This window comes from Mustela nivalis (genome assembly GCF_964662115.1).
Source record: "Mustela nivalis genome assembly, chromosome: 6".
NCBI classification, from domain to species: domain Eukaryota; kingdom Metazoa; phylum Chordata; class Mammalia; order Carnivora; family Mustelidae; genus Mustela; species Mustela nivalis.
The window spans coordinates 142,635,984-142,655,610 of NC_139025.1; the positions used below are offsets into that span (position 1 = coordinate 142,635,984).

Consider the following 19,627-nt stretch of genomic DNA (forward strand, 5'->3'; position numbering starts at 1 on the left):
ATATTACAGAATCTTTACATAATCATAATTTTATTTTGGTATTATATGGTAATTTCAAATATAGTAAATATAAAGAATTTACCTCTGTAATTATAGCGAGTCTGGTGGTAGTTTAATGGCAACAAAACTTCAATTTAGAAGTGTGGTCTACCAATTATTAATACATTTGGAAATGGTGTGTCATCTTCACTCCACTTGTCTCACTAAAACAGTGAGCCAAAAAAGTAGGTCCAAGCTGTTTACTATGGTCAAAATGGGTTGCTTTTGCACTTGGTAAAGAAGCAGTCATATTTTGGAAGAAGAAACTGAGGCTATTAATATTTTCAACGTATTTTCAGAAAAGGAAAGAAAGGATAATCTAAGCTAAAGCCAAAATCTTACACAAGGCAGCAGGAGGATGATCTTTTCCCAGATAAAGGGTTTTTTCAACTTAGCCATGTTAGGAGGAAGAAGAGATGAGATGAGACATTGTGGACTTGACTAAGGTTTGTACACTGTTCAAAAAGTTTTCAAAATAATGTGTATTATTTTTCTTCTTTTAGTTGAACAAAAACAAACAAAAAACCACTAATGAGCTTACTCTTAAAAGGAGGTAAACAGGAAACTAGCAAAGATTGAGTGTTAGGTATTGTCCCCCTCCTTTTTTAAAAATTATGTTATGTTAGTTACCATTAGTTTTTGAAGTAGTGTTCCATGATTCATTGTTTGTGTAAAACACCCAGTGCCCCATGCAATATGGGCCCTCCTTAATATCCATCACCAGGCTCACCCATCCCCACACCCTTCTCATCTTTAAAACCCTCAGTTTGTTTCTTGGAGTCCATAGTTTTTCATGTTTCATTTCCCCCTCCAATTCCCCCACTTCATTTTTCCTTTCCTTCTCCTAATGTCCTCCATGCTATTCCTTAGGTTCCACAAAAAAGTGAAACCATATGATTATTGACTTTCTCTGCTTGACTTATTTCACTTAGCATAATCTCCTCCAGTCCCATCCATGTTGATGCAAAAGTTGGGTATTTATCGTTTCTGATGGCTGAGTGATATTCCATTGTATACATAGATCACATCTTCTTTATCCGTTTGTTTGTTGAAGGGATCTTGGCTCTTTCAACAGAATGGCTATTGTGGACATTGCTGCTATAAACACTGGGGTGCATATGGCCCTTCTTTTCAGTAAAATAGAGCTAACCTATGACCCAGCAATTGCACTACTGAGTATTGAGCTCAAAGATACATATGTAGTGAAAAGAATTAGGTTTTGTTAAAGCACAAATGCAGGGGATAGAAGTTATGGTACAGAACAGGGAAGGGCAACTGTATGGCAGAGTAGAATAAAGCAGCTCAGGAAGAATTTAGTCATATCCAGATATTGTAAGGCATGTGGGGTTGGCAGGGAGAGCATGAGAAATCATGAGAGCAGAGAGAGAAAATGGACCAGGCAGGAGAGGTTTATAACATTTTAACATCTAAGGTAAGCATATGCAAAGCAGAATAGGGAAAGAAATAAAAGTTTTTATAAGACTCAATACATAAGGAATAACGTTGGAGGACACTGGGAGATGGAGAGAAGTGTGCTGGGGGAAATCAGAGGGAGAGACAAACCATGAGAGACTGTGGACTCTGAGAGACAAACTGAGGGTTTTGAAGAGGAGGGTGGCAGGTGGTTGGGTGAGCCCAGTGGTGGGTATTAAGGAGGGAATTTATTGCATGAAGCACTGGGTGTGGTGCATAAACAATGAATTTTGGATCACTGAAAATAAATTAAAAGAAAAAAAAAAGACTGACTACAGACATGGACCTCAGTGTAACACAGATATAGAACTCACTGTAATACCAGCCACTTCCCACTGACACACACACACTATGATAATGATCAATAATAATGCAATTAAGAACATTGCCTGCCAAATAATTTTTCCTCTTTATTATTATTATTATTATTATTTTATTTTTAAAGTTTTTATTTAAATTCCAGTTAGGTAAAATAAGGTTAATATTAGTTTCAGGTGTACAATACAGTGATCAACACTGCCATACAATGGCTTAAATAAAAAAATGAAAAAATAATTTTTAAAGATTTTATTTTTAAACAACCTCTACACCCAAGGTGGATTTCAAACGTACAACCTCAAGATCAAGAGTTACACGTTTTACTGACTGATCCAGCCAGGCACCCCAACAAATAAAAATTTTATAAAATTGTTGAATTTGTGGGAGTCTCATTTGCTCAGTCAGTTTAATGTCTCCTTTTGGCTCAGATCATGATCTCAAGAGTCCTGGCATCGAGCCCCATATTGCTCATGCTCTCTCTCTCTCTCTCTCTCGCTTTTGCTATCAAATAAATAAATAAAATATTTTTTAAAAAAATTGTTGAGTTTGTATAACTAGTTTTAAGCTAGTAGACAGTGATGAAGATAAAGTATGATGTCATGGCAGGGAAAAATACGACTTACACTTTTTAAAAATAAAATGTGCAATGCAAGTTACATCACTTCATTTATCACCACACTGGGACTTTCCCTACTGAGTTGTTGTACTGTAAGGACCTATTTTATATTTTTATATTTCAGCAGGAGGCTTTCATTGAGGTTAAACAAAAACGTTGTTTAACCTTTAAAGTGTCCTTGCTCCCCTTCCCCCAGGGGATTCACTTAAAAACAAGTCCTGGAAATCAGCTCCAGGTAACAAAGCCCATATAAAAGGGTGGGTCAGGCCAGGTGGAGACATCAATCAGCGGGGGTGGGGGTGCATACTGTCTCCCTAGATACTAAGGCGTATGCCCCACTCCTCCACCCTTTGGGAACCTTTTTGACACCAATCCTAATCAAGGTTTAATAGGCTGGGTCAAATGACTATACCAGGGTAAATTGTACCTCAGCTGGTCACCTAGCATCACTGTGGAGTTTCCTGTGTGTGTTAAAATCTCATTGGTCACCTGTGCGTGGCCAGGCCTGACCGCATGGCCTTTGCCCTTAAAAGCTAGACTGTGAAACAGAGAAGGGTTGCCTTCTCTCGTAAGAGGTGTGGCCCTGAACATTCGGTTAGATTCTTGATGCTTGATGTCCAATAAAGCTTTGCTTGACCTTTGCTTTATATCAGTCTTGCTCCTTTAATCATAGACCCATTATTGGGGCATAACAGTATTAATTTTATAGTTATAAGTCAACAATGCATCCATCATCCATCCTACCCCTTAACATTTCCCTTTGGACAGACCCATGATCTAGAACAAGCCTTAATTTATAGTGCCTTGTAGGAGATTTTTGCTGCCGCCTAAATTGCCTACTTTCCTCTCACCATTACCACGGAAATTGGGTCCACTGAAACAAAGGGGTAGTCTTAGAAATTAACAACTTTCATAAATCTCTTTAAATAATAAAATATAAGATAGTGATACCTTTATTTTCTGCCACATAACCAATTCTGGAAAGAATAGGTCATATAAGAGAATTTACAACACATGCTAGCATTATCCTACTGGACCCAGATCATTTGTATGTTTCTCTGTCTCTGAGAAATGTAGTTATTTATATGACTGAAACCTACAAATTCTTTGATATGACTACTAATATCACCTACATTATTTTAAAGCCTGTTTAAGGCTTCTGAAATACATAGATTTTGTAAACACTTATTAAGCATCTTGTATATATCAAACACTTTAAAAATCTCTGTTTAAAAAAAAAAACTTTACCTCAATGGGACTTTGAGTCTGAAAAAGATACAGGCAATATACAAGGCAACAGATAGAATAATTACATATTTGATTATATACTCCAAGGATGTCACATTAAATTGATGTGAAAATGATGAGAAGGATCTGAATTTCTTGTCAAAATTTTTTGCCTTAAAAAGAAATTGATATTTAAGGAATGTTGTTACTGAAAGAGGTCCTGTGTCAACCAAAAATGTTAAACCTTGATCTGACTAAATTTTCCAGTTTTGATCATTGCTTTGTTTAACTGTCTTATATTAAGACTGAATTTAGTACTTCAGTCTAGGATTTCAGTAAGTTTTTTTAAGATTTTATTTATTTATTAGAGAGAGAGAGTGGGTGGGGATGCGCAGAGGGAGAGGAAGAACCAGACTACTTGTTGAGCAGGCAGCTGATGCAGGACTGGATCCTAGTACCCTGACATCATGACCTAAGCTGAAGGAAGACACTTAACCTTAGCAGCCAGGCTTCCGTCTAGCCGCACAGGGCGTGGAGGATTCTTCTCTTGCCACCGCCCCGCTGATCCTGACAGGTCCGCCTCTTCTGCTTTGCGACCCTTTCATGACAACAAGGATAATGGCTCCTTCTCTTCTCCTGGGGCAGCGTGCTGCACCTTCCCCACACATGATCCTGGGGAGCACCGGGACAGACGTGTCCCTTTCCTTAAGGCTGTTTACACGGGCTCAACCAAGCAGCTCTCTCAGGTTGAGGGGATGCACGGCAAAGAGGATTTCCTCCACGCGGTTATATTACACCATGCTAGGAGACTAGCAGAGGCAAGCAGCAGCAATATCCCACCGACCCGACACTAATTTTCGAAAGAATGCTGTGCTTTCCCAAAGGGGATGCCCAGGCAAAGATTCTTTCGCTGGATGCGGGTTTCTCCCACCGTGAGCCTGGTCTTAGGCAAGCAGCAGCAGTAGCTCGAAGAAACGACTCTGATTTCTGAGCAAATGCTGTGCTTTCGCAGAGGCTTTGGGCTTGGAGCGAAACGCACACGCCGCTGCTTCCACAACAGGGCTTCAGTCGCGTCAGGGAAGAAGAGCTGTGGGAGAACTGGTGCCTCTTGGCCTTGCTTTCCCGGGCTCCATGTTCACGTCCTGGGTTGACCCTGCCAAACAGAAATAAGCAGACACAGCCTCCACACTGCAGCAGCATGCGTGGCCTAGGATGGCACTCTGCATTCAGTGCCATCTCCCGGCGGAGGCAAGGCCTGCCCTTTTGCTCTGGCGTTCAGGTGGACAGGGGACTAGGCCAGTGCTTTCCCCAGCCAAGAGGAGACGCGACAGGATCACTGCACATCGCCTGCGCACAGCAATGGGGAGCAATGGGTAATTGTCCGTCCTTCCCCGGGCAACCCCCTGCCTCCGCCAACGCTTCAACATCCTGGAGGAAGACGGCATCTGACTGCCCCTTGCTCCAGAAGCTGTTTCTTCGAGTTCAGGGCCGGGCGCCTGGTGGCAAGCACGTCTGCACCACGGACAGGTGGCCAAGGAGCTGCTCTACCCTTGGGCCCAACGGCCAAGGACAGGCCTGCCTTCTGCCCAAACTCCTTCCTCAGAGGGGAGCACTCGCTCCTGCTCTAGTCGTCCGCTCCTGTCTCCTTAGCAGCTAGGCTTCATTCTCTCTGCACAGGGAGAGGGTGACACTTGTCTTGCCACCTGCCTGCTCTTTCTGCCTGGCAGGCTCTCTTGCTTCACGACCGTTTCCCGACAGCAAGGCCAACGGCTCCTTCTCTTCTCCTGGGGTGACGTGCTGCACCTTCCCCAGACTTGCTCCTAGGGAGCGCAGAGACAGTGTGTCCCTTTCCTTAAGGCTGTTTCCACAGGCGCAACCAGGCTTCTCTCCCAGACGGAGGGGATGCCCGGGCAAAGAGGATTTCGCTCCATGAGAGCTTATTACAACGTGCTGTGGAGACAAGCTCAGGCAAGCAGCAGCAGCATCCCAAAGGCCTGACTCTGATTTCCCAAAGAATGCAGTGCTTTCCAAGAGGGGATGCCCGAGCAAAGAGGCTTTCACTCTATGCGGCATTCTCCCACCGTGCTGCGAATACTAGGCTAAGGCAAGCAGCAAGAGCAGCCAACGGTATGGCTCTGATTTCCCAGTGACTGCTATGCTTTCGCTGATGTTTTCAGCTTTGCGCGAACCGCACTTCGCAGCTGCTTCCTCAGCAAGGCATTGAGCGTTCGCTCTGTCAGGTCAGGTAAGAAGTGCTGCAGGAGAGCTGGTGCGTCTTGGGCCTTGCTTTCGTGGGCTCCATGTTTGCGCCCTGAGTTCACCCTGCCAGGCCGAAATAAGCAGACACAGCCACAACCCTGCAGCAGTATGTGTGGCCTAGGTTTGCACTCGGTGCACACTACCATCTCCCGTGGTAGACAACGCTTGGCCTTTTTGTTCTGGCGCTTAGGCGGACTCGGGAACTAGGCCAGTGCCTTCCCCACAGGAGAGGAGAGGTGATAGAATCTCTGCACACCGCCCATGCACTGGGATGGGGAGCTGTGGGGGACTATACTCACTCCTTCCCGGACACACCCGTGCCTCCGCGAATGCTTCCACATCCTGGAGGAAGAGGGCATCTGACTACCCGTTCTTTCAGGGAGCTAATTCTGCGAGTTCAGGGTAGGCACCTGGTGGGAAGCACATGTCTGCACCAGGGACAGGTGGCCAAAGAGCTTCTGTCCCCTTGGGCCCAGGGGCCCAAGAAAGGCCTGCCTTCTGCTCAGACTCCTTCCTCAAAGTGGAGCACGTGCGCCTGCCCTAGTGGTCCCCTCGTGTCTCCTGAGCAGCCAGGTTTCCGTCTCTCCGCACGGGGAGCGGGTGACACTTGTCTTGCCACCAGTCCGCTGTTCCTGCCTGGGTCCGGCTCTCTTGCTTCACGACCGTTCCCGAGAACAAGGCCAACGGATCCCTCTCTTCTCCCAGGGCAACGTGCTGCACCTTCCCCAGACATGCTCCTGGGGAGCGCAGGGACAGACGTGTCCCTTTCCTTAAGGCTCTTTCCACAAGGGTAACCACGCTTTTCTCTCAGGCAGGGGAGATGCCCGGGCAAAGAAGATTTCGCTCCATGCGGGTTTATTACACCGTGCGGAGACTAGCTCAGGAAAGGAGCAGAAGCATCCCTCAGACCCGACTCTGATTTCCCAAAGAATGCTGTGCTTTCCCAGAGGTGATGCTAGGGCAAAGACTCTTTCGATCTATGCGTGTTTCCCCCACTGTGCTGCAAATCCTAGGCTAAGGCAAGCAGCAAGAGGAGACAACAGAACCAACTCTGATTTCCCAAAGAATGCTGTGCTTTCCGAGAGGGGATGCGGGGGCAAAGAGGATTTCGCTCCATGCGGGTTTATTACAACGTGCTGTGGAGACTAGCTCAGGCAAGCAGAAGAGCATCCCTGAGACCCGACTCTGAATTCCCGAAGAATGCTGTGCTTTCCCAGAGCTAAAGAGGATTTCACTCCATGCGGGTTTATTAGTCCGTGATGTGGAGACTAGCTCCGGCAAGCAACGGCAACATCCATCAGACCCAACTCTGATTTCCCAAAGAATGCAGTGCTCTCCCTCAGGGAATGCCCCAGCAAAGATTCTTTCGCTGGATGCGGGTTTTTACCACCGTGAGCCTGGTCTCAGGCAAGCAGCAGCAGTAGCCCGCAGAACCGGCTCTAATTTCTCACCAAATGCTGTGCTTTCGCAGAGGCTTTGGGCTTGGAGCGAACCGCACACGCCGTTGCTTCCTCACCAGGGCTCCAGTCGCGTCAGGGAAGAAGAGCTGCTGGAGAGCTGGTGCCTCTTGGGGCTTGCTTTCCCGGGCTCCATGTTCACGTCCTGTGTTCAACCTGCCAAGCCGAAATAAGCAGACACAGCCTCGACCCTGCAGCAGCATGCGTGGCCTAGGATGGCACTCTGCTTACAATGCCATCTCCCAGGGTAGGCAAGGCCTGCCCTTTTGCTCTGGCGTTCAGGTGGACAGCGGACTAGGCCAGTGCCTTCCCCAACTGAGAGGAGATGCCACAGGATCCCTGCACACCGCACGCACCCTGGGATGTAGAGTAATAGGTAACTGTCCGATCTTCCCCGGGCAACCCCTTTCCTCCGCCAACGCTTCAACGTCCTGGAGGAAGACGGCATTTTACTGCCCGTTGCTCCAGAAGCTGTTTCTTCAAATTCAGGGCCGGGCGCCTGGAGGCAAGCACATGTCTGCACCACGAACAGGTGGCCTAGGAGCTGCTCTACCCTTGGGCCCAACGGCACAGGACAGGCCTGCCTTCTGCGCAGACTCTTTTGTCAGAGTGGACCACGCGCAACTGCCCTAGTGGTCCCCTCCTGTCTCCTTAGCAGCAAGGCTTCCGTCTCTCCGCACAAGGTGCAGGAGACAGTTTTCGTGCCACCGGCCCTCTGTTCCTGACAACGCCGCCTCTCCTGCTTCGCGACCATTTCCCGACATTAAGGCCAACGGCTCCTTCTCTCTTCCGGGCAGCGGGCTGCACCTTCCCCAGACATGCTCCTCGGGAGTACAGTGACCGACGTGTCCCTTTCCTTAAGGCTCTTTCCACTGGCGCAAGCAAGCATCTCTCTCAGAGGGCATGCTCCGACAAAGAAGAATTCTCTCCCTGTGAGTTTATTATACCGTGCTGTGGAGACGAGTTCAGACAATCAGCTGCAGCATCTCACAGACACGACTATGATTACCTAAAGAATGCTGTGCTTTCCCAGAGGAGATGCCCGTGCAAAGAGGCTTTCTCTCTATGCCGGTTTCTCCCACTGTGCTGCGAATACTAGGCTAAGGCAAGCAGCAAGAGCTGCCCACAGAACTGACTCTGATTCGCCAGCAACTCCTACGCTTTTGCAGAGGTTTTCAGCTTGGCGTGAACAGCACTTCGCTGCTGCTTCCTCAGCAAGGCTTTGGGCGTTCGCTCTCTCGCGTCAGCTTAGAACTGCGGGAGAGCTGGTGCCTCTTGGGCCTTGCTTTCCCGGGCTCAATGATCGCGCCCTGGGTTCACCCTGCCAGGCCGAACTAAGCAGACACAGCCACAACCCTGCAGCTGCGTGCGTGACCTAGGATGGCTGTCTATGCACTCTACCATCTCCCCGTGTAGGGAATGGTTGACATTTTGCTCTGGGGCGCAGGCAGACTCTGGGACTAGGCCATTGCCGTCCCCACAGGGGAGGACAGGCGACAGAATCCCTGCACACCGCCCGTGCACTGGGATGAGGAGTTCTGGGGAACTGTACCCACTCCTTCCCCGGACACCCCGTGGCTCCGTGAATGCTTCCACATCCTGGAGGTAGACTGCATCTGACTGCCCGTTCTTTCAGGGAGCTACTTCTGCAAGTTCAGAATAGGGGCCTGGAGCAAGCACATGTCTGCACCAGGGACCTGTGGCCATGGAGCTGCTGTCCCCTTGGGCCCAGGGGCCGAAGATAGGCCTGCCTTATGCCCAGACTCCTTCCTCAGAGTGGAGCACACGCATCTGCCCTAGTGGTCCCCATGTGTCTCCTTAGCAGCCTGGTTTCCGTCTCTCCGCACAGGGCGCGGAGGACACGAGTCTTGCCACCGCCCCGCTGATCCTGACAGGTCCGCCTATCCTGCTTTGCGACCCTTTCATGACAACAAGAATAAGGGCTCCTTCTCTTCTACGGGAACAGCGTGCTGCACCTTCCACACACATGCTCCTGGGGAGCACAGGGACAGACGTGTCCCTTTCCTTAAGGCTGTTTCCACAGGCGCATCTAAGCATCTCTCTCAGGTTGAGGGGATGGCCGGAAAAGAGGATTTCGCTCCACGCGGTTATATTACACGGTTCTGTGGAGATTAGCACAGGCAAGCAGCAGCAGCATCCCACCGACCCGACACTGATTAACCAAAGAATGCTGTGCTTTCCCAAAGGGGATGCCCAGGCAAAGATTCTTTCGCTGGATGCGGGTTTTTACCACCGTGAGCCTGGTCTCAGGCAAGCAGCAGCAGTAGCTCGCAGAAACGACTCTGATTTCTGAGCAAATGCTGTGCTTTCGCAGAGGCTTTGGTCTTGGAGCGAACCGCACATGCCGCTGCTTCCTCAACAGGGCTCCAGTCGCATCAGGGAAGAAAAACTGCGGGAGAACTGGTGCCTCTTGGGCCTTGCTTTCCTGGGCTCCATGTTCATGTCCTGCGTTTACCGTGCCAAACTGAAATAAGCAGACACAGCCTCGACCCTGCAGCAGCATGCGTGGCCTAGGATGGCACTCTGCTTACAGTGCCATCTCCCGGCGTAGGCAAGGCCTGCCCTTTTGCTCTGGCGTTCAGGTGGACAGGGGACTAGGCCAGTGCTTTCCCCAGCCAAGAGGAGACGCGACAGGATCACTGCACACAGCCCGCTCTTGGCAATGGGGAGCAATGGGTAATTGTCCGTCCTTCTCCGGGCAACCCCCGCCTTCGCCATTGCTTCAACATCCTGGAGGAAGACAGCATCTGAAGCTGTTTCTTCGAGTTCAGGGCCGGGCGCCTGGTGGCAAGCACATGTCTGCACCACGGACAGGCGGCCAAGGAGCTGCTCTACCCTTGGGCCCAATGACAAAGGATAGGCCTGCCTTCTGCCCAAACTCCTTCCTCAGAGGGGAGCACTCGCTCCTGCCCTAGTGGTCCGCTCGTGTCTTCTTAGCAGCTAGGCTTCATTCTCTCTGCACAGGGAGAGGGTGACACTTGTCTTGCCACCTGCCTGCTCTTCCTGCCATGGCAGGCTCTCTTGCTTCACGACCGTTTCCCGACTGCAAGGCCAACGGCTCCTGCTCTTCTCCCGGGTCGACATGCTGCGCCTTCCCCAGACTTGCTCCCGGGGAGTGCAGAGACAGTGTGTCCCTTTCTTTAAGGCTGTTTCCACAGGCGCAACCAGGCTTCTCTCCCAGGCAGCGGGGATGCCGGGGCAAAGAGGATTTCGCTCCATGCGGGTTTATTACACCGTGCTGTGGAGACCTTCTCAGGCAAGCAGAACTATCCCACTGACCTGACTCTGATTTCCCAAAGAATGCGGTGCTTTCCCAGAGGGGACGCCTAGGCAAAGAGTCTTTCGCTCTATGCGGGTTTCTTCCACCGTGCTGTGAAAAGCACAGCATTCTCCACAGCACGTTGTAATAATCCCTCATGGAGCGAAATACTCTTTTCTCGGGCATTTCTTATGCCTGCACGAGAAGTCTGGTTGCGCCTGAGGAAACAGCCTTAAGGAAAGGGACACGTCTGTCACTGCACTGCCCAGGAGCATGTCTGGGGATGGTGCAGCACGACGCTCTGGGGGAAGAGAATGTGCTGTTGGCCTTATTGTCGGGAAAAGTTTGGGAAGCAGGAGATCCTGCAATGGCAGGAACAGCAGGCGGGTGGCAAGACACGTGTTACCCGCTCCCTGTATGGAGAGAAGGAAACCTGGCTGCTAAGAAGACAGGAGCGAACGACTAGAGCAGGCGCCCATGCTCCACTCTGAGGAAGGAGTCTGGGCAGAAGCCAGGCCTGTCCTGTGCCTCTGGGCCCAGGGGGCAGCAGCTCCTTGGCCACCTGTCCATAGGGCAGAAGTGGGCTTGCCACCAGGTGCCCGGTCCTGAACTCGTAGAAACAACTCCGGGAGGAACGGGCAATCAGATGCTGCCTTCCTCCAGGATGTGGCAGCATTGGCGGAGGCAGCGTGTGCCCTAGGAAGGAGTGACAGTTACCAATTACTCCCCATCCCAGGGCGCGGGCGGTGTGCAGTGATACAGTCGCATCTCCTCTCGGCTGGGGAAGGCAATGGCCTAGTCTCTTGTCCACCTGAGTGCCAGAGCAAAAGGGTAGGCCTTGCCTATGCCCGATGATGGCATTGTGAACAGAGTGTCATCCTAGGCCATGCATGCTGCTGCAGGGTCGAGGCTGTTTCTGCTTATTTCAGCTTGGCAGGGTCAACCCTTGGCGCGAACATGGAGCCAGGAAAGCAAGGCCCAAGAGGCACCAGCTCTCCTGCAGCTCTTCTTCCCTGACGCGACTGAAGCCTTGCTGAGGAAGCAACGGCGAAGTGCGGTTCGCTCCAAGCCCAAAGCCTCTGCGAAAGCACAGCATTTGCTTAGAAATCAGAGTCGGATCTGCTGGCTGCTGCTGCTGCTCGCCCGAGCCCAGTCTCACGGTGGGAGAAACCCGCATAGAGCGAACGCCTCTTTGCCCAGGCATCTCCTCAGGGAAAGCACAGCATTTGTTGGGAAATCAGAATCGTGTTTGTGGGATGCTGCTGCTGCTTGCCTGAGCTAATCTCCACAGCACGGTGGATGAATCCCACATGGAGCGAAATTCTCCTTACCCTAGCATCCCCTCTGCCTGAGAGAGAAGCGTGGTTGCACATCTGGAAAGGGCCTTAAGGAAAGGGACACGTCTGTCACCATGCTCCCCAGGAGCACCTCTGGGGAAGGCGCAGCACGCCGCCCCGGGAGAAGAGACGGTGCCGGTGGCCTTGTTGTCGGGAGACAGTCTCGAAGCAGGAGAGCCTACCCTGGTAGGAACAGCAGGGTGATGGCAATAAAAGTGTCATCCACTCCCTGTGCGGAGAGACAAGCCTGGCTGCTAAGGAGACACAAGGGTACGACTAGGGTAGGCACGCGTGCTCCACACAGAGAAAGGTGTCTGGGCAGAAGGTAGGCCTGTACTGTGCCTCTGGTCCCAAGGGGACAGCATCTCCTTGGCCATCTGTTCCTAGGGCAGACTTGGGCTTGCCACCAGTAGCCATAACCGGAACTCGCAGAAACAGTTCCCTGGAGAAATGGGAAGTCAGATGCCATCTTCCTCCAAGATGTGGCAGCGTTGTTGGTGGCAGACAGTGTGCTGGAGAAGGAGTGGGTACAATCCCCCACAACTCCCCATCCCAGTGCACGGACGGTGTGCAGGGATCCTGTTGCCTCTCCTCTCCTGTGGGGAGGGACTGGCCTAGATCCCAAGTCCGCCTGAGCGCCAGAGCAAAAGGCCAAGCCTTGCCTACGCCAGGAGATGGAAGTTGGCAGAGTGCCACCTTAGGACACCCACGCTGTTGCAGGGTTGACTGTGTCTGCTTAGTTTGGGTTGGCTGGGGGAACCCAGGGCGTGAACATGGAGCCCGGGAAAGCATCTCCAAAGAGGCACCAGCTCTCCAGGGCTCTTCTTCCATGACGGAACAGAGCGAACGCTCAAAGCCATGCTGAGGAAGCAGCAGAGAAGTGCAGTTCGCGCCAAGCTGAAAACCTCTGTGAAAGCATAGCATTGGCTGGGAAATCAGAGTCGGTTCTGTGGGCTGCTCTTGCTTCTTGCCTTAGCCTAGTATTCGCAGCATGGTGGGAAAAATCCGCATAGAGCAAAAGCCTCTTTGCCCAGGCATCCCCTCTGGGAAAGCACAGCTTTCTTTGGGAAATCAGAGTCAGGTCTGTGGAATGTTGCTGCTGCTTGCCTGAGCTAGTCTCCACAGCACGGTGTAATAAACCGGCATGGAGCAAAATCCTCTTTGCCCGGGCATCCCCTCTGCCTGAGAGAGATGCTTGGTTGCTCCTGTGGGAAGACCCTTAAGGAAAGGGACACGTCTGTCACTTCGCTCCCAAGGAGCATGTCTGGGGAAGGTGCAGCATGCTTCCCAGGAGAAGAGAAGGAGCCATTGGCCTTATTGTTGGGAAAAGGTCGCGAAGCAGGAGAGCCGGCACTGTCAGGAAGAGTGGGCCGGTGGCAAGACAAGTGTCACCCGCTTCCTGTGCGGGGAGACCGACGCCTGGCTGCTAAGGAGACTTGAAGGTACGACAAGGGCAGGGGCGCGTGCTCCACTCTGAGGAAGGAGTCTGGGCAGAAGGCATGCCTGTGCTTTGCCCCTGGGCCCAAGGGAAAAGCAGCTCCTTGGCCTCCTGTCCCTGGTGCAGACATGTGCTTGCCACCAGGCGCCTACCCTGAACTCCCAGAAGTAGCTCCCTGAAAGAACGGGCAGTCAGATGCCGTCTTCCTCCAAGATGTGAAAGCGTTCGCGGATGCACAGTGTGTCCGGGGAAGGAGTGGGGACAGTCCGTCACTGCTCCCCATCCCAGTGCACGGGCAGTGTGCTGAGATCCTGGCGTCTCTCCTCTCCTGTGGGGAAAGCACTGGCCTAGTCCCCGAGTCCGCCTGAGCGCCAGAGCAAAAGGCCTTAGCGTTGCCTACACCGGGAGATTGTAGAGTGCATAGAGTGCCATCCTAGGCCATGCATTATACTGAAGGGTTGTGACTGTATCTGCTTATTTCGGCTTGGCAGTGTGAACCCAGGACGCATAAATGGAGCCCAGGAAAGCAAGGCCCAAGAGGCACCAGCTCTCCCACCGCTCTTCATTTCTGACGGGACAGAGCAAACGCCCAAAGCCTTGCTGAGGAAGCAGCAGCGAAGTGCGGTTCGCAGCAAGCTGAACACCTCTGCGAAAGCATAGCCATCGCTGGGAAATCAGAGTCGTTTCTCTGGGCTGCTCTTGCTGGTTGTCTTACCTTAGTATTCTCAGCATATTGGGAGAAACCCGCATAGAGCAAAAGCCTCTTTTCCCGGGCATCCCCTCTGGGAAAGCACAGCATTTTTGGGGAAATCAGAGTCGGGTCTGTGGAATGCAGCTGCTGCTTGTCTGACCTTGTCTCCAAAGCACGGTGTAATACACCCTCATGGAGCGAAATCCTCTTTGCCCCGGCATCCCCTCGGCCTGGGAGAGAAGCGTGGTCATGCCTGTGGAAACAGCCTTAAGGAAAGGGACACGTTTGTCACTGCACTCCCCAGGAGCATGTCTGGGGAAGGCACAGCACGCCGCCCCGGGAGAAGAGAAGGAGCCGTTTGCCTTGCTGTCGGGAAATGCTCATGAAGCAGGAGAGCCTGCCATGGCAGGAGCAGTGGGTGGGTGGCAAGAAAAGTGTCACCACAGTCTTTGATGACACTTTTGAGTCAAGGCTCATCTACTCTACAGGTGAGACTACAGTGTAAAATTTTTAAAGGCAACATGTTTAAGGAATGTTTGGTGGATTGCTTTGGTTTTCTATTCATGGTATCAGATAAGTTTAAGGGAGCATAATCTAATAAAAAGTTTAAAATTACTTTTAAAAAATAAGAAAAAAAAACATTTTAATATCTTTGCTTTTGTGGTTCCTGCAAATGAAACTACAAGAAAGGGCTGAGAACATTTTCCTTTTTTCTCTTTGTTTTTCTTCAATTTGGACCTCCTACTTAGGTCTCTAATCAAAGAATGCTTACACAGACTCTGTAGTGTAGAAAGGACAAAATATCATATTACAAAATATTCCATTCCTATCCTTTTGTATACCAGAACAATAAGTTAATATATGTGCTGCCAAAGGAGCACACCAGAGCAATATGTTAAATGAAGATTGTACTGGGAAGATAAAACAATTATTCCACAAAATGAGTGGGTTTTGAATGGGACATGAAGGGAGGACTTGTGAGTTAGGAAAAAATATATATACAAAGACTTAATGAAGGTTTAATTAAAGCATAACAACTATGCTGTATTACTGAAATATATTAAAATGATGATATGGAAATACATTGCCTATTACTTAATATCTCACAGAGTAACATCAAATCACTTATTAATCCTTTCTACTAACAGCTGTTCCTCTTTGTTTCAGTTTACATAACATGTGATGGATTGACTTTTGTAGAAATAAGGGGGAAACATGGAAGAAAGTGAACAATTAGAAAGGATCAAAATACAGTAATAAACCAGGTAAATAACCAGTGAATATTAACTCTAATGTAAATATATGCTGTTTCAATGCATGCACATTTATAAACTAAGAATTTTCAAGAGTGACAGCCAATATAGAAAATCTAGATGGTGTTATAGAAAATTCCATAAAACCCTTTGCATTAGTTTAACAGCCTGATATAATATTTAGAAACCAGACTGTGTAATTTCTTTGAGCAGTTAAGCATAGAAAAACATGGCTGAAATAATGATAAACACTTAACATTTACTTAAATTTTTGTTAATTTTTATCCTTTAATGCCCATATTGTGTTCATAATGTCCTAAGTATTTGTGCTTGTTAGAGCAAAGTAAATTTGAAAATTTCCATGGGGAGGGGAAATGGTATCTGTTTGTAAAACAAAACAAAAACACAGGGCACCTTTCCTATGGTTGTGAGCTGCCCTTCCCTTACTGCTCAATGCATTTTCATTAACGCCCACCTCACAGTCCATAGGCAGCCATCTGTGTTACCATCTTTAAGAAATTTTATCCTACAAGTATTTCCCCATGACACTGTTGCCTATTACATAAATCAAACAGACATTCAACCTCTTGGAATGGAATCAGAAACCCACAAAGCTGACTGATGTCAGGACTCATAAGGAAGGCAATTAATAAATTTATTATTTAGGAGAGGAGTTGTTTGCTTTCTAAAAATCCATGCAAAATTGGAATGTTATCCAGAGTGTATATCAAACTAACGAAGCTAAAAGTGTCTTTTTATCCAGGTTCACCCATTTGACAATCATTATATTTTCTCCTTTATCTCTGGTTTGGTCAGCCATGCTAGTGTCAGATGTCAGAACACCATTCAGTCAATCAAGAAAGACCTATTTAGTACTAATTTTTTGTGGGTGGGATGAATAAGACAAATATCTGCCACAATGGAGCACATGATCTAGAGTTTAAAATTCATATTTGAATTACTTACATACCACCACATACATGAATTACATACTTACCACCACAAATGTAAACAACACTTATAAAATTGAAAAAGAAATAGATGATAATGATGTTAAGGAGAAGACCTTAATATTAAAAGCAATAAAATTGATATGTCTATTAGTAGAAATAAAAAATGGTCATATATAAACTAAAGTAAAATTTAGGGGTCCCTGGGTGACTCAATCAGTTAAGCAGCTGCCTTTGGCTCAGGTCATAATCCCAGGGTCCTGGGATTAAGACCTGCATCGGGCTCACTGCTGGGTAATAAGACTGCCTCTCGATCTTCCTCTGCCGGCCTCTCTGCCAACTTGAGCTCTCTCTCTCTGTCAAATAAACAAATAAAATCTTAAAAAAAGATAAATATAAAGTAACACTTACTGATAATTTGGGGATGGTGATGTCATCAAGATGGCAACATGGATGCATGGATGGCTCCTTATTTATTGCTAAAGGTAAATGTATAGTCAAAACCAGATTCTCTAATATTGTAATGGTGATATATAAATCATTTACTAGTCTAGTTTAAAAGTTAAAAAAAACAAGCCTATTAAAAATAACTATAACTGCAATAATTTGTTATTGAATGTACAATATAAAAATGATCTAATATGTAAAAATATCAATAACCTGTTGTAATAGAAGTATAAATTTTCTGTACATTATTGAAGTTCAGTTGTTATCAACATAAAATGGAATGTTATAACTAACGTATTTTATATAAGCTTAATGGTAAATATAAAAAAATATGTAGTAGATACACAAAAGATTTTGATAAAGAAGTTAAGCAGCAATGTCCACAATAGCCAAACTATGGAAAGAACCTAGATGTCCATCCACAGATGAATGGATCAAGAAGATGTGGTATATATACACAATGGAATACTATGCAGCCATCAAAAGAAATGAAATCTTGCCATTTGCGACAACATGGATGGAACTAGAGCGTATCATGCTTAGCGAAATAAGTCAAGCAGAGAAAGACAACTATCATATGATCTCCCTGATATGAGGAAGTGGTGATGCAACATGGAGGCTTAAGTGGGTAGGAGAAGAATAAATGAAACAAGATGGGATTGGGAGGGAGACAAACCATAAGTGACTCTTAATCTCACAAAACAAACTGAGGGTTGCTGGGGGGAGGGGGTTTGGGAGAAGGGAGTGGGATTATGGATATTGGAGAGGGTATGTGCTTTGGTTAGTGCTGTAAAGTGTGTAAACCTGGTGATTCACAGACCTGTACCCTTGGGGATAAAAATATATGTTTATAAAAAATAAAAAGTTAAAAAAAAAAAGAAGTTAAAACATACTGCCACAAAAAGTCATTAGATTACAAACAAAGAGAACAATACAGGAAATAAAGAGCAGAGCATCTACAAAAGAGCAAACAATTAACAGAGAAACAAAACAGATAAACACTGGGGAAAGAAAAAATTAAAAAAAAAAAAAGAGGGGAAGGCAAGCCATAATACACTTAACTATAAGTAACAAACTGATTGTTTCTGGAGGGGAGATGGGCAGGGGAATGGGCTAAGTCAGTAATAATTATTAGGAGGTCACTTGTGATGAGCATTGAATGTTATATGTAAATGGTGAATTACTAAATTCTACTCCTGAAACTAATATTACACTACATATTAACTAAAATTTAAATAAATCATGAAATATAAAAAGAATGAAAGGCAATAGATAAGTCCTTACCTATCAATAATTACTTTAACTGTAAGTGACTGGAATCATCCAGTTGGAACACATAGAAAGGCTAGAATAGATTAAAAAAACAAAAGGAAAACACAAGATCCAACAATATGTTGCGTATAAAAGAATCACTTTAGCTTTAAGGACACACATGGGCAGAGAGTAAAGGGATGGAAAAAGATATTCCAAGCTAATGATAACAAAAGAAAACAAGGGTAGCAATAACTATAACAGACAAAATAGAGTTTATATAAGTTAAAAATCGCCACAGGAGTCAAAGAAGGTCATTATACTATAAGCAAAGTGTCATCATTTCATCAATACAGTAATTGTAAATATCATGTACCTAATATTGAGCCACATAAATATATAAAACAAATACTAACAAAACAAAAAGGAGAAATAAATAGCAATACAATAGTATCTGGGGACAATAATACCCCACTCTCACATATGGATACATCATCCAGACAGAAAATCAATAAGAAAATAGTGAATTTAAACACTATGCCTGGACAACTGGGTGGCTCAGGTCGTGATCCCAAGGTCCTGAGATAGAGTCCCACATTGGCCTCCCTGCTCAGGAGGGGGTCTTCTCACTCTTTCTCTGCCCTTACCTCTTGCTCATTCTCTCTGCCCTGCTCTCTCTCAAACAAACAAACAAACAAAACAAAACAAACAAACAAGAACTATGTCAAATGAACCTAACATATTTACAGGATATTTCATCCAATACTATCATAATAAATATTCTTCTCAAACAGACGTGGAAAATTTTCTAGGATAGATCACGTTTTAAACCACAAAACAAGAGTCCCCCAAAAATCAATAATATAGAAAGCATATCGAGTATATTTCCAGCCAAAATAATATGAAACTAGAAATCAATACAGATGGAAATTTGGAAATTTACAAATACACAGACATACACATTTTTAAACAAACAAAAAATCAAAAAAAGAAGACAAAGTGGGAATAAAAATACATCTTGGGGAAAATAAAAAAATATATAACAAAAAATTATGAGAAGCAGCAAAGCAATTATAAAAGGAAATTTTATAGCTATAAATGTATATTAAGAAAAGATTTCAAATAAAGAACTTAATATAACAGCTCAAAAAAACAACAAAAAGAACAAAGTAAAATTAAAAGTAGCAAAAGGAAGGAAAAAAAATTAGGGCAGAAATAAATGAAATATAGAATTAAAAAACTAGAAAGTTTTTTTTTAAACGGTAAATAAAATTAGACTTGGTAACGATAAATAAAAAAAGACAGCTAGACTAACTCAGAAAAAAGAGAGAAGACTCAATAAAATCAGAAATGAAAAAGGAGACATTATAACAGATACTACAGAAATATAAAGGATAAAAGACAGTTAAATGCCAGCAAATCAAAAGCCTAGAGGAAATGGACAAATTCCTAGGCACATACAACCTATCAAGACTGAATCATGAGGACATAAAAAATGTGAACAGACCAATAAGGGGTAAGGAGATTGAATCCGTAATAAAAACCTTCTAACAAATAAAAGTCCAGAATCAGATGATTTCCACAGTGAATT

General features: G+C 46.5%; 1 long non-coding RNA gene across 1 annotated transcript in view; it reads left to right on the forward strand.

Moving 5' to 3' along the window:
• The window catches only part of LOC309867661, a 743,341-nt gene extending 733,277 nt beyond the window's left edge, over positions 1-10,064 (forward strand). Inside the window, exons 2-3 of the long non-coding RNA XR_014313292.1 lie at positions 4,622-6,643; positions 8,187-10,064. This is a non-coding gene — a long non-coding RNA (uncharacterized lncRNA). The remainder of the gene's footprint in view (positions 1-4,621; positions 6,644-8,186) is intronic.
• Positions 10,065-19,627: the final 9,563 nt, after the last annotated feature.